Raw genomic sequence first — 16,400 nt, 5'->3', positions numbered from 1 at the left:
TGCAAAGACAAGATATTTAATGTTCGAACTGAGAAACCTATTTTTTTTTTGCAAATAATCACCATCTTAGAATTTAATGGCAGCAACACATAAATTAAGTATTGGTATCGTAACGGTATCGTTGATACCAACCTGAATTTTACTCGGTATCAGATCGGAAAGAAAATCAGTGGTATCGCACATTAATACTAATATTGTTATTATTATACATATTCCAGAACTACTGGTGTAAAGTTTGTTTCCGCCTTGCTCTGGCACAGTTAGGGAATACGGCTCTAAAAGTTTGAAAAAGTCTAGAAGAAATTCCCTACAAGACAAAAATTCAACTGAGTGTCTGCTAGTCGCTGCTCATTCCCGCCTTGTGTGACTAAATTCAATCGACTCAAATGACAACAAGTCGAGATGGAGCTGATTAAAAAGTGTCATTCCTTTTGGTCCTCTCTGCCTTCATCAATGTAGCAGCCGCACTGTCACTGTCATGTCAGCCAGACAGCAGCCGCCTTAATAGACTCTTCCCCTCAGAGAGCACGCTGCCCGTCTTCATTATGTCCGCCACACACTTTTGCCCGACCTTAAATGCAAATGTTGGCCATTATTAGAATAATCATTCCCACTACTGCTGGTTTGACCCCTCTCTAATCTGCACACCAAAATGTGGTCAAAGGGCTCCAACCACTCTGTTGCTTAGCAACACATCAGAGCATATTTCATTTAACACAGCAGAGGATTTACATTGAAATGATCAGGTGAATGATAGACAGAATATATATATATATGTATATATTTTAACTATTAACATATCCTGCTCATTTTAGGGTTTTTAAAAGGATGTTGGATTTTAGTGATGGGTGCCTTTCACATTTGAAGTGATACGGAGCTAGTTCCCGGTACCTGGAATCGGTATTCGTATTCAACAGTACCAATTTTCTTTACTTTTGTGTGGTATACATGTTTTTTGTTCAAGAATATAATACATTTTTATTTTACCATTTAACAGGAAGCTGATACTAACTGTTCTGTCTAAGGATGGGTATTACTTAAATTTTAACAGATACTAGTACCAAATGGGTACTTTAAAAAAATATCGGTGCTTAAATGGTGACTAAAATGATATTTAAAATTGGAAAACAATAACATGTTTGTAAAAATAAAAGTATGTCTATTTTTGTGACATCCAAATACTTCAATTATATATATATATATATATATATATATATATATATATATATATATATATATATATATATATATATATATATATATATATATATATATATATATACATATATATATATATATATATATATATATATATATATATATATATATATATATATATATATATATATATATATATATATATTTTTTTTTTTTTTTGTTTTTTTTGTTTTTGTTTTTACATTGTGCAAATCGTGAATAAAAACAGAATACAATAATTTGCTAATCCTTTTCAACCTATAATTAATTGAATAGACTGCAAAGACAAGATACTTAACGTTCAAACTGGACAACTTTGTTATTTTTTGCCAATATTAGCTCATTTGGAATTAGTTGCTTGCAACATGTTTCGAAAAAGCTGGCACAAGTGGCAAAAAAGACTGAGGAAGTTGAGGAACGCTCATCAAACACTCATTTGGAACCGTCGGCGGTCACTCGAAACGAGTATGACTGTCCTCCAAGGGATGTTAGGGTGGATTCCCTATATGGAGGACGCCTGTGCGTGGAATCTTTTAATGTGGGGAGACTGGTGCACGGTCAGCCACCACACAGTCCTTGGCATTGAGCGGGCCAGGGTCCAGTGGCATGGAAACCAAGACGACTGGGGACCCGTCTTTGCTGCAGCCTTCATCCGCCTTCCCAGCCGTTGTGGTGCATTCCGCTGCCGCCATCTTCCGCCTGGTCCACCGTTGAGGCGGTTTTCACTATTCGCCCATAGCTGGGGTTATTTACCCATAGCTGGGACAGGGGTTGACTGGGCACCAGGGCATGTCCACACACCGGTGGGCCTGCATGCCCCGTCTCTGGGGCCCCCTGCTGCTCCGAGATCCCGTACAACTTAGCCTGGAACCGCGAGGTTCCAGTTACCGTGTGTGGCCACGAGGAGGCATGTACGAGTCTTGACAATGGAGAGGCTATGTACCGGCTGAGGAGGCTTATGCACTCGGCTCCTCTTTTCGCCCTCTGAGACAGAGGGCTAGCCGGCGGCACTAGCTGAAAGCAATGAGTATCAGGCAGAAGCAGCATGCAGCATAGCAAGCAAAAGCGGCATGCAGCATGCACTAACTACAGGTACTACTACTCCAAGGCTACTGCACTAGACGCATCACATCGCCCTGTGCGATGTTTTCTGCACACACACACTCATTTGGAACATCCCACAGGTGAACAGGCTAATTGGGAACAGGTGGGTGCCATGATTGGCTATAAAAGCAGCGTCCATGAAATGCTCAGTCATTCACAAACAAGGATGGGGCGAGGGTCACCACTTTGTGAACAAATGGGTTAACACATTGTCGAACAGTTTAAGAACAACATTTCTCAATGAGCTAACGTAAGGAATTTAGGGATTTCACCATCTACGGTGAAATCATCAAAAGGTTCATAGAATCTAGAGAAATCACTGCAAGTAAGCGGCTAAGCCTGCGGCCTTCGATCCCTCAGGCGTTACAGCATCAAAAAGGGGCATCAGTGTGTAAAGGATATCACCACATGGGCTCAGGAACACTTCTGAAAAACACTGTCAGTAACTACAGTTGGTCGCTACATCTGTAAGTGCAAGTGAAAACTCTACTATATGCAAAGCGAAAGCCATTTATCAACAACACCCAGAAACACCCTAGCTCATCTAAGATTGTTCTGTGGTCTGACAAGTTCACATTTCAAATTGTTTTTGGAAACTGTGGACGTCGTGTCCTCCAGAACAAAGAGAAAAAGAACCATCCGGATTGTTATAGGCGCAAAGTTGAAAAGCCAGCATCTGTGATGGTATGGGGGTGTATTAGTACCCAAGACATGGGTAAATTACACATCTGTGAAGGCTTCATTAATGCTGAAAGGTACATACAGGTCTTGGAGCAACATATGTTGCCATCCAAGCAACGTTATCATGGACGCCCCTGCTTATTTCAGCAAGACAATGCCAAGCCACGTGTTACAGCAGCGTGGCTTCGTAGTAAAAGAGTGCGGGTACTAGACTGGCCTGCCTGTAGTCCAGACCTGTCTCCCATTGAAAATGTGTGGCGCATTATGAAGCCTAAAACACTACAACGGAGACCCCGGACTGTTGAACAACTTAAGCTGTACATCAAGCAAAAATGGGTAAGAATTTACTGAGTGTTGTTAAAAGGAAAGGCCATGTAACACATTAGTAAAAATGCCCCTGTGACAACTTCTTTACAATGTGTTGCTGCCATTAAATTTTAAGGTAATGATTATTTGCAAAAATTTTAAAAAAAAAATAGCTTTCCAGTTCGAACATTAAATATCTTGTCTTTGCAGTCTACTCAATTGAATATAAGTTGAAAAGGATTTGCAAATCATTGTATTCTGTTTTTATTTACCATTTACACAACGTGCCAACTTCACTGGTTTTGGGTTTTGTAAATAAGCATTGAGCTAGCGCATTTTAAAAAAGTGGAGCCTTACTTTTGAACACTTTCCATCAGGCATACTTGCTTTGTTGGAGTGAAAAATTGCAACATTACTCGGAGGCAGGCCGTTATGGCTACGCCTGTTTGAGTCTGCAACCCCACGTGCAATAAAGATATCGAAATTTGGTACCGTTTGAATTTACGTGAATCGGTACTTGGTAGTACCAACGGAATTATGTCAGTGCCTATAAAAATACCAAATTTCATACCCATCCCTACGCACTATATATGTATTGTATTGAAATAAATACCTTTAAAGGTTGTGCACAGGGTAAATCTGCATTTGTATCCTGTAACCAAAGGATGCAAATCCTATTTCACTACTGACCTTTTCGTTCTTGGACCACGCCGACAAGTCAAGTTATTGTATTGGAATGTAGCAATGGGGGAAAAAAAGTATATTTTCCTACCTCAGACTGCCGTGTGTCGAGGGTTCAGGTGGCGACGGCGGCTGATTCTCCGGGATCCATTAAGTGTGAATATCAGTGTCGACTTGGGGATGCCAGCCTGTCTGCATCACTTAGTTTGACTGCAGGCAGGCAAACTCGGGAGCACAGAAGGCATGCACTGATTTAATACAAATATATATCCAGTCTGAGCCCATCAAATAACACTCACTATAGCTGATTAATGTGCAGCATTAATAAAAGGTGTAGACCAGGGGTGTCCAAAGTGCGGCCCGGGGGCCATTTGCGGCCCGCAGCTAATTGCCACACATTCTGGAAATACGATTTTAAAAATAAAAAAGAACATTAAAAAAAGTGGAATGAGGTGAAATCTAACGAGAAAAAGTTGCAATGTGGACACAAAAGCTGCCATGCAGGCTGTTTTTTTTTTTCTTTTGTCTTTCTTCATTTTTCTTTTTTTGCCATTGCTCAAAAAAATAAAAATAATGACAAAAAATCTATGTTATAATGAATTATTTTCAGGGCTCCAAATACTTCAAATATTTCACTGTAAAATGTTTTATGTGGTAAATATTGCATATATTGTGTAGTAGCCATATAAAAACATCAACGTTTTCTTTGACAAAAGCGCATAAAACAAACAAAATAATCGTTCCAGCATAAAATCGACAGATATACCTGGGGCCGTACTTATCAAGCTTCTTAGAGTGCCATTTTACACTTAAGTCCTGAGAATTTGCGAAATTTAGTCCTACTCTCAAACTTAAGAATAAAAGCATTTTATCAACGTTCTTAAGTCTAAGAATCACTCCTACTCTCCACGATATTTAAGAGACCTTCAGAGGTGTCTTAAGTGGTTAGGAGTTGCCAGCAGGGGATGGCACTGAGGCGAGAGACGTGCGCGAACGTTCAGGGAACGGAACAATGTTTTGTTTTTTTTTGATGACGAGCAGCTGATCAAACGGTATCGTTTAGACAGAGCGGATATTATTTTTGTCACAGATTTAATACTTTTCGATTCCTTGTTGATTTCTGCATGTGTCTGCAGTGGGCTAGTATATAGAGAGCCACCCACACCAGTTTCAAATTAGTTGCCTAATTAATGAATTGGAAAGAAAATGTTATGACAGTAGCGTATGTGTGTGGCCGTGAGGTGAGTGACGTCAGTGAGTGTGTGGGCGATAGAAGAGAGGGAGCGGTAGCGTGAGTGCCGACGGGGACTAGTTTGTTTTGTATTATTTTGTAGTTTATTGTCAAAATATACACTCCCATTGTCCACTTAAATATTTCCAAGATATTCCTTTATTCTTAGACAACGGATTCCATTCCGTGATTGGTCATTTCTATGGACACAGAAATGACGTCACCTAAAATTCCGTTTACGGCACATAGTAATGTCGTGATTCAGCTCTGAGTGTGACACTTAAGATTCAGTCCTACACTTCGCTGAAAGTGTGAGTAAGACGCTTGATAACTAACTTTTAAGTGCAGCTTTCAGCGAATAATTTATTTACTCTTAAGTCAACTCTTAGCAGACTTCTTAGGAGTAATTCTAAGAAGCTTGATAAGTACGGCCCCTGAAGTTGATCTCGTAACTTAAGTGTTGACAGTAAAAGAAAAACCTAATAAAAATGTATCACTTTATGAGTGGGGCACCTTTTGGATCCCAAATATATTTAGTGATTTTTTATTTATCTTTTCACTGTGATTACTCAAAAATATGAAAGAATTAAAATCAATGGTGTCCTGCATTATTGATCTTTTAGGGCTCTAATTACTAAATACTGCATATTTCAGTTTTACTATAAAAAAACTAAGTTGTTTTTGACAGAAAAGCCATAAAACATTTTTTTTTAATTTGTATTACTTTATATCAACTTGAAGTTGATATAGAGATTTACTGTAAGCGTTAAATCATGTAAAAAAAAATAATAATCTGACTTATTTTTAACATTTTAATGACTGAGACGCTTTATGGTCCCCGGGACCCCTAAAGGTAAAATAAATAAAAAATGCATATATTTTGTTATGGTTTGAAAATGAAAAATATCAAAATGGCCCCCACATGCTTTGAATTTTCCGTGTGCGGCCCTCAGTGGAAAAAGTTTGGACACCCCTGGTGTAGACGCATGAAAAAAATAAGCCTTGTTACACATTTGTTAACAGCCAGAGGCCGAAATCTTATTGATTTTCTTGTAACATCTCAGTGTCTTTCGACAGTATCTCAATATTCCTAGGAGATCTTGAGACTAAACTCATCACTCATTTACAGTTGTTATTTTTTTCACGTATAATACGTGTCTTTACTGTTATTAACAATGGAATAAAAAAGATGAAGTGATGTCTGAAACAGGCAGCGACTGCAACAAACGTAACAACAGTATAAGTTAGTTATTTTTGTATTATTATTATTAATGCATCTAATTTTATATTCATTACCAAATTTAGCAATATTTTCATTTGGACTATGTGTGCAATAAATAGGCTTTAAATTACTGTAATAATCAGGAAATACAATGACTACCATATTTTCCGTACCATAAGGCGCACTTCAAATCCTTTTTTTTCCCTCTAGATTCGACAGTGCGCCTTATAACCCGGCGTTCCTAATGTACGAAGTAATTCTGGTTTTGCTCGGAGTTATTTGGTACAAGGTGAAATGATAAGTGTGACCAGTAGATGGCAGTCAAACATAAGACATATGCGTAGACTGCAATATGACTCAAGTAGACGACACCAACATTTTATATGTTCCATTGAAAATATAGAACATTACACACAGCACTCGAAAATCTGTCAAAATGTTTTAGTACGACTTTGGTAAGCTATGAACTCGCACCGCTTGATGGATTGTGCTGTGCTTCAATATACGAGTATTATTATGGTGTGTGTATGAGGTAAGACATATTATCTGCCGTTTTGTTTTGCAATATTATACAAAAGCAACCTTTTCTTACCTTCTGGTACCTGCTGATCTGTATTTGGGATCTGCATAGCTCCTGAAAATTGTGCGCATCCGCCTTTGTAGTCCGTGCCGACAACTTAGTCGATAAGCTTATTATTTTTTCTATCTACTTGTTATGGGACATTCATCCTCTGCTGTTGCCATTTCTAATATAAAGTAGTGTAAAGTTCTTACTTATATCTGTCAGTAAACTAACCACGAAAGCGCTAAAACATACCGGTGTAGTGAGTTAACATTATTCACCCAAGGAACTTTAGTTATTAGAGAGTTCCAGTCAGACGGTATTTCACGGGACACATTTCCGGCGTTGTTCTTGCACTAGTGAGCCACGGATGAGGAGATGCTGCTCCGTTATTGATTTAAGTAAAGTCTGACTGTCAATAAAATAGTTAGCTAAAATGACTCCTTTAATCTCTATTAAATGGTCTTATACATGAAAAAAGATCAAAAATAGACCATTCATCGGCAGTGCGCCTTTTAATCCGATGCGCACTATCGTCCGGAAAATACGGTACATTCATTCATTTTGTCGATCTTGTGAATGAGTGAAGGACCAACCTAACACCCTTTTTTCTAAACCTGACTTTTAACAAAGTCCCAGTTTAAAGGACCAACATGGTCCAGATGACTGAAATTTCACTAACAAGGCTATTTGTTTTGTAAATTAATTTGGCAGTCACTACCCATAATACCAATTAGTTTTTGAGTAATGGGTAGATAACAAACTACTTTGCCATTTTTCATTGGCACACACGATATGTCTGTCGCCCCCTTCTGGTGTGACGTCTTCTACAGAACTGGAGCCCATTCTCTCGTGTGAGAATGAAGGCATTAAAAACTATTATCTTAATCACTGGTCCATGAATACTTAAAAACTGATGCGGTGAGCAAAAAATACATTTAAAATAGTCGTATTTATGTACTTCATTGCTCTTCCGTAGACACTGTTTCTTCATGCTGTTTTCAGCATTTCTTCAAGCATTTTGAGCAAAACATCAGTAGAAGAGGACACAATAAAATACTAGCGTCTTACCTTGTTTTTATTTCGCTTTTGAGACAAAGTCCTCTTTTCTCTCTCAGTTTTTGCGAAGGTTCTAACTAAGCCCTTAGGGTGCTCTCGATTTTCTTGATCACATTTGGCTTGAGTCTCTTACATTTTTTCCATCCTAACACCGACCAAAACCTTTATTTTTGGAAGTCAGAATCACTAAAATAATCACTGCAAATTACACTCCTCTATCTGGGGCTGTCTATTTTCATGCGAGTCAATTTGAGCGAAGGGGTCCATATTTTATTTGTATTCCCATTATTTAGAAACATATGCAGGCGGACCTCTTCTTTAGTTGTATTGCCACAACCTGCATAATGCACATCTGGCAGACACATTTAACATTCCTTCAAATTCGATGTGAAAACATTGTGATTCAGCATGAAGATGTTACCAAAAGACCTGTCTGAGAAGGTCATGCCTTATTTTATATTTGTTATGGTTCTCCTATTTATGAGTCTACTTCTATTCCATCATTCATTTGTTTTGTTTACTTTCTTGTTGCTATGTGCACTGATTAAACACCCCAGTTTCTCTTTATTGATCAGTGTCCCCACCTGTTGCCGCCACTAATCACACCCCTGTATATACCTGTTTCACCCTGTCTGTCCTTGCTGGATTTTTGTTCGCCACAGGCGACTGTCTATGTTCGTGCTAGCCTTATGCTATTATTAGTTTTCATATTTGTCCCACTACGTTAAGCTCTGCTTTGGGCAATCTGTGCCCCTTCAATCGTCGCGCTGTTTGTTTTGTCTTTTTGGCTTGCCATTGGACGTGAAAGATTCTTACCTGCTTGTTTTTCAGCTTCCCTGAGGACACAAACGCAACAAAAACACTGACTATGCACCACGGAATTGCCTCCAGTCTCCTGTAAGTGACGTCAGCAGGCTGATGCGGTCCAGCTAAAAGTGGAGTTACAAACTGTACTGAAACTTGAAGCTTAAAATCACTACTTTGTATTTTTTGGGGGGTAATTGTACACATCATTTTTAGGTCCAGAACAATGAAATAATAACTAATAATGGTGCCAGCATTAGACTGGCCCTTTAACTCTATCCTCACCCTAATGAAGTCTCTTGTGTACCCGCAACACCTCACTGAAATGAATTTTTTTTATTTAAACGGGGATAGTAGATCTATTCTATGTGTCATACTTGATCATTTCGCGATATTGACATATTTTTGTTGTATAGAACAACGACGATAAAGATTGCAACTTTCTGTATCTGATAAAAAAAAAGGCTTGCCCCTACCGGAAGTAGCGTGACGTAGTCAGTTGAACATATACGCAAAGTTCCCTATTGTTTACAATGATGGCCGCATGAAGTGAGAGAGATTCGGACCGAGAAAGCGACAATTTCCCCATTAATTTGAGCGAGGATGAAAGATTTGTGGATGAGTAAAGTGCAAGTGAAGGACTAGTGGGGAGTTGAAGCTATTCAGATAGGGAAGATGCTGTGAGAGCCGGGGGTGACCTGATATTCAGCTGGGAATGACTACAACAGTAAATAAACACAAGACATATATATACTCTATTAGCCACAACACAACCAGGCTTATATTTAATATGCCACAAATTAATCCTGCATAAAAACACCTGCGTGTTTGTTATGCTAGCTCCTAGCTCCTCTGCTAGCTCCTAGCTCCATAGAACACGCCAATACAATTCAAACACCTGATCAACACACACAATCACTCAGCCCAAAAGACCGTTCACCTAACCCAAGGTTCATAAAGCTTATATATTTTTAAAAAGTTACGTACGTGACGCGCACATACGGTCAAGTTATCAAATGTTTAGCAGCCAAGGCTGCATACTCACGGTACCTGATATTCAGCTGGGAATGACTACAACAGTAAATAAACACAAGACATATATATACTCTATTAGCCACAACACAACCAGGCTTATATTTAATATGCCACAAATTAATCCTGCATAATAACACCTGCGTGTTTGTTATGCTAGCTCCTAGCTCTTCTGCTAGCTCCTAGCTCCATAGAACACGCCAATACAATTCAAACACCTGATCAACACACACAATCACTCAGCCCAAAAGACCGTTCACCTAACCCAAGGTTCATAAAGCTTATATATTTTTAAAAAGTTACGTACATACGCAAAAAAAAGTTGCGCACATACGGTCAAGCGATCAAATGTTTAGAAGGCAAAGCTGCATACTCACAGTAGCACGTCTGCGTCTTTGTCATCCAAATCAAAGTAATCCTGGTAAGAGTCTGTGTTGTCCCAGTTCTCTACAGGCGTCTGTGTATCGAAGTCAAAAGTCCTCCTGGTTAGAGTCTCTGTTATCCGAGTTCTTCCATCTTGACTGCATCTTTCGGGAATGTAAACAAAGAAGCGCCGGCTGTGTACTGTTGTGGCTGACTACGTTCGAAAAATACGTCCATTTCGCACCGACAACTTTCTTCTTTGCTTGCTCAGCTTCCTTCTTCATAATGCAATGAACATGATTGAAACAGATTCACGAACACAGATGTCCAGAATACTGTGGAATTATGAAATGAAAACAGAGCTTTTTCGTATTGGCTTCAATGTGGAAGGCATACCCGTGTTCCCCGGTCTACGTCACGCGCATACGTCATCCTCAGAGGCGTTTCGAACCGGAAGTTTAGCGGCAAATTTAAAATGTCACTTTATAAGTTAACCCGGCCGTATTGGCATGTGTTATAATGTTAAGATTTCATCATTGATATATAAACTATCAGACTGCGTGGTCGGTAGTAGTGGGTTTCAGTAGGCCTTTAACCTAACCACAATCCTTAACTTTTGCCCTAAAAGCCTATTCTAACCCTAACCCTTATCCTATGTAAGTCAGTTGTATGTGGAAATCTAACTGTTAACCATAATCCAACCCATCTCAGATTCGTCTCTAAAACCAACATTAACCCTAACAAATTTTCAACAAATTTTGACATTGAATCAATGTTATGGTCAACATTGAAATAACGTTGATTCCCCCAACCAATTCTGACATTGAATCAACCATGTTTCAACTATTTTGTCAACTTTCAAATAACATTGATTAAACGACATATATGCATTACAATATACATTAAAACAATGTTAATATTTAAGGGCCCATTTAAACATTTCAACCATCCTTCCAATGATTCCCGGGCGCGGCCAACGCTGCTGCCCACTGCTCCCCTCACCCCCCAGGGGCTAATCAAGGGTGATGGGTCAAATGCAGAGAATAATTTTGCCACACCTAGTGTGTGTGTGACAATCATTGGTACTTTAACTTTAACTTAAATATCCTCCGGGTTCAAAAAAATGCCTCATTAAAAAAAATCACTATATTATTCTATTTATGGTATATTTCAACAAGGAGCATGCCAAAGTAATCTATTTGTCAGTGACATAAGTCACTGAAAGACAAGTTGGTGCGACCTTTGCAGAACCTTTGTTTGTCCTCCTACAGAAACAATATTACAACAAAAAAACATTTTTCACCCCATTTTGTTTTCCATTTCCATACGTTATTGAAAAATGCCCCATGGAGCCACCAGGGCGCCGCTAAAGAGCCGCATGTTGGGTTGCTGACCCCCGGTTTAGGGCGACTGTATATTTAGAGATTAGTAAAGTGTTTCAGAGAATTTCAAATAATCAATCAATCAAAGTTTATTTATATAGCCCTTAATCACAAGTGTCTTTGTCATGATCTGTGGTCTGGATCATGTTTTTGTATTTTCTGTTAGTTTTAAGACTCCAGTAGTTCCTGTTTATGTGCACCCTTGTTTGTTTTAGTTTCCATGGCGACTTATGATTTCCACCTGCCTCTTGCGTTCGGGACGCACCTGCTCTAATCAAGAGACTATTATTTAAGCCTGTCTTTGCCAGTTAGTCGTCCTGGCGTCATTGCTCTTTTCATGCCACAGTTTCATGCTCTGTTCATGCCACAGTTCCATGTTTGTTTTTTGCTATGCCATAGCTTATGCTTTAAAAAAGCCTTTTTATAGATTTTCATAGATATGCATGCTGGTTCTAGCTATTGGGCTGTTTCTAGTTTTATATTTTATTTATTTTATTATCTTTTATTATTATTATTATTATTACTATTTTTTTAAATTTATTTTTTACACTGTGGCACTTTGAGGTTGTTTGCTCAACGTAAAGTGCTTTTTTACAAATAAAATCTATTATTATTATTATTATTATTATTGTTTACTTTAACTCCAAGTGCAATCAGCCTTGTTTTCCGTTTTTTTGTACCTTTTCGAGAGAAGATAATTAAATATGTTCTTACCTTCACGCCTTGTCCGGATCAGTCGGATTGCTTCCCGGGAGAACAAACCTCGCAGTAAGCTGCGAAAACCCCCTCGTTATGACAGTCTCAAAGGGCTGCCTGCACAAGCCACAACGACATCCTCGGCTCAGATCCCACATCAGGGCAAGAAAAAAACTCAATGAGAAACCTTGAAGGGGACCGCAGATGGATGTCGAGTGGATCTAGTTAACAGTGTGAGAGTCCAGTCCATAGTGGGGCCAGCAGGGAATCATCTTGAGAAGAGACAAGTCAGCAGCAAAGAGACGTCCCCAACTGATGCACAGATGAGTGGTCCACCCTGGGTCCCGACTTTGAACAGCTAGCGCCTCATCTGTGGTCATCTAATAACCGCTCCACGTAGGAGAGGGGGAGGGGTCTATTTAAAGGCTAGTGTATACAAATTAGTTTTAAGATGGGACTTAAATGCTGAGGTAGCATCTTTTGTAAGGTTTGCTTCTCAGAACTGAGGTTTTAAGTTCGACTGTGGTATTATTGTTGCAGCTAAAAGAGGCCTCAGCCAATACTGTAATAATACACAGCAGGCTGGACGTTAAACGACTACTTGTACCTCCTACACACAATAACATGGAGGAAGGATGTTCGTTTCACTTTATGTTCCAGTCCAACGTCGATCCAAATAGAAGCTTTTTTCCATCTCAAGAGATGATGAATGAGGGAAATATGTTAATCTAATTAATTAGCATTTTAATGCCTGCTTTATCCATTCAATAAGCTCTCTCATTAGTGTGTAAATAAAGCACATTAGTGGCACAGACCTGGTCGCATTCTAAGCCTTTAAAGCGCTTCTCGCGTCATATTTGTGCTTGTTTATTCACAGTTTGGATCTGAAGGGGAGATGAAAGCGGAAGAAAGTGTGAGATGAAAGGAGGTGAAAATGCACCACTTTTTGTACTCCAACGTTGTTTGTTTTGTTGCAAGACGCCGCCTGATGTTAACCTGAAACATCTACTGGAGAACGAAACCGGCTCAGGACACAAACCAGCTCTTCTCGAGGGTTTTGTTGAAAAATCTCCGTTTAAAGGATTTTGTTTCATTAGGTTTTCTTGCAATAAGAAAACCCTCGACTTGCATGCACCTTTTTTAATTTCTACGGTTAAATCTTACAAAGACGTAAAGATTGCACTACTATGACCTCTGTAGTTGCAGTGCAGATCTCTACATACTGTAACCAGTGTTCATTTTGTTAACTCAAAATGTTTCTTAGTTATCGTCAACACTCGCCACGTGTAGCTGGACAGAATGTATTTAATCTGATTATAATTCGTATTAGAATATTACTATGTAAATGGATACTACATTTTTTTTAATCTCATTATGAAGTGCATTTTCATGCATCACACCTTGAATCGGAATACATTACTTTGGCATGCGCAGAACATAACATGAACAGAAAGCTGTGTTATTATTTGTGCTATGGCGCCATCCTTTGGATGAGTTTGCCCACTGCAGGTGTTGAGTAAGCAGTGACTTCCATAGCTTTGTGCATTTCTGCTTGTCCGACAATATCACTGTATTTATTTATATATATGTTTTTTTTAATTTTTGTTCACTACTTTTGTTTTACCTCTCTTTTGGACATGGAGTTGTTCTGTGCTCCTAATGTTGTGATTATGTACGGGTTGCGGCGTGTCTTCTTCATGTTACGACATTCTGTGTACGTGCTTGAGGATAGTTAGCACTTAAAGTAGCTGTAATGTCGTGAATAAAACAGCTCGTTAAGACGACGAATTGATCCCTTTGTCACGGTCTGGGCGCACGTCAGTCCGGCTGCAGCAAGCACCTGCAATCAATCGCCGGCAATCAACACACCTGAAGTTGATGACGAGCCCTGCCTTCATAAGCCGCCACAACCTGCTATCCCGGGCCAGAACGTAGTTTCCTGTTCAGTACAGCAAGCCTCCACGTCAAGCTCTATGCGTGCTCTTTTGCTCTCCGTGTTTTCTCCCCCGTCGTGTCCATTGTCTCGTGTCCTCCTCGTCGCCTCCCTGCAGCCTGCCTTCGTTCCCACGTCATGAGCAGTGTGTCTCGTCGCCCCAGAGGCTGTTCACCTTGGAGACCTGCTGCGGATATGGGTACGGCCTGGCGCGAGATTTACACCTTCTGCATCTTGGACGTTGACCTCCCGCCTGGACCCAGACTTTGACGCCTCTCTCCTCCCCTCGACCTCGCGTCTGCCCACGGACCTCCGAGCCAGCCTCACGCCTCTTGGACTTTCGCCTTCGTGTAACACACTACAGCTAATTCACACACATAGTCGCACACCACACACACATTTTGGATTCGTCACACTCCATTTCCCTTGTTTATTAATATTGATATTTCTTATTTGTATATATTGTTTATATATATAAATAAATAGAGCTAATACGACGTCCCTCCTGTCTGTGCCGTCTCCTTCCTCCTGTACATATAACACCCTTCTTGTATTGCTAAATCGACATTGACTGGTTTTGGGTTTTGTTTAAAATGATTTTTTTTTATTGTACTGTGCATGACAGTTTTGCAAGTCAGAAGTGGGAAGCAGGTTAGTTCAGCACAATTGGCCACGTAACGAGCTAATCACACAGCTCGTACCCGCCACAAAGACCCCCATCACTGCTTTATTTCCTCTGATAAAAAAAAAATAGATGATGTGTTGCTGAGGTCACATTGAATTTAAACAGCCTGTAATGGAAGGTGCATGCGCAACTTTGTGTGTTGCATGCTTTGCAACGTCATGTCAGTGCAGGAGTTGCACAGTCGTCCTCTTTCATCCTCACTTTATGGTGAATACATCAACCATTATTCATGTCAATATCAGATAATATTTGGGAGATAACTCATATAGCACTTGCTTGCACAGTACAGAACACAGGGATTCACATATGTACTTATGGCTCTTAACCCTGTAAGACCCGAATATAGAAAAACCTAAAAAAAAAATATTTGACCTTTCAGATGTTGTTGTAGGAGGCATTTGATGCAGAAACTGAAGAGTTAAAAAAAAATGTTTATGTTTGTTTTTAGAGAAATGTTGTAATATTGCAACATTGGGCTTTGATGGGAGCAAAATTTCTGTATGTGTACTCACGTTGTCTGAACAATTGAGGGTTCATTTGCAGGGTTGATTGCTTTTTTAGCCCCATAACGGTATATACCATTAATAATAATCACATATTAGTTATATTTTTATGAAGTCATTTATTACAAATATAAAAAATATGAAACAAGATAAAACACTTAAAGGCCTACTGAAACCCACTACTACCGACCACGCAGTCTGATAGTTTATATATCAATGATGAAATCTTAACATTGCAACACATGCCAATACGGCCGGGTTAATTTATAAAGTGCAATTTTAAATTTCCCGCCACACTTCCGCTTGAAAACGTCTCGGTATGATGACGTATGCGCGTGACGTAAACGGTTGATACGGAAGTATTGGTACCCCATTGAATACAATACAAAAAAGCTCTGTTTTCATTTCAAAATTCCACAGTATTCTGGACATCTGTGTGGTGAATCTGTTGCAATTTGTTCATTGCATTATGGAGAAAGAAGCTGAGCAAGCAAAGAAGAAAGTTGTCGGTGTGAAGCGGAGTATTTTGCGAGGGAAGTCAGCAACACAACACAGCCGGTGTCCCGAAAGATGCAGTCAAGATCGAAGAACTCGGACAACAGAGACTCTTACCAGGAGGACTTTGACTTCGATACACAGACGCCTGTAGAGAACTGGGACAACACAGACTCTTACCAGGATTACTTTGATTTTGATACACAGACGCAGACGCGGTACCGTGAGTACACAGCTGCGCTTCCAAACATTTGATCGCTTGCCCGTACGTGCGTGTCACGTACGTAACTTTGGTTAAATATATAAGCTTTATGAACCTTGGGTTAGGTGAACGGTCCTTTGGGCTGAGTGATTGTGTGTGTTGTGCAGGTGTTTGAATTGTATTGGCGGGTTATATGGACGGGAGCTCCTAGCTTCTAGCTATAGCTAGGAGCTAGAAGCTAGCATAACAAACACCTAGGTGT

Source organism: Entelurus aequoreus, linkage group LG26, assembly GCF_033978785.1.
Source record: "Entelurus aequoreus isolate RoL-2023_Sb linkage group LG26, RoL_Eaeq_v1.1, whole genome shotgun sequence".
Classification (NCBI taxonomy): Eukaryota; Metazoa; Chordata; class Actinopteri; order Syngnathiformes; family Syngnathidae; genus Entelurus; species Entelurus aequoreus.
This window is presented reverse-complemented; position numbering follows the sequence as displayed.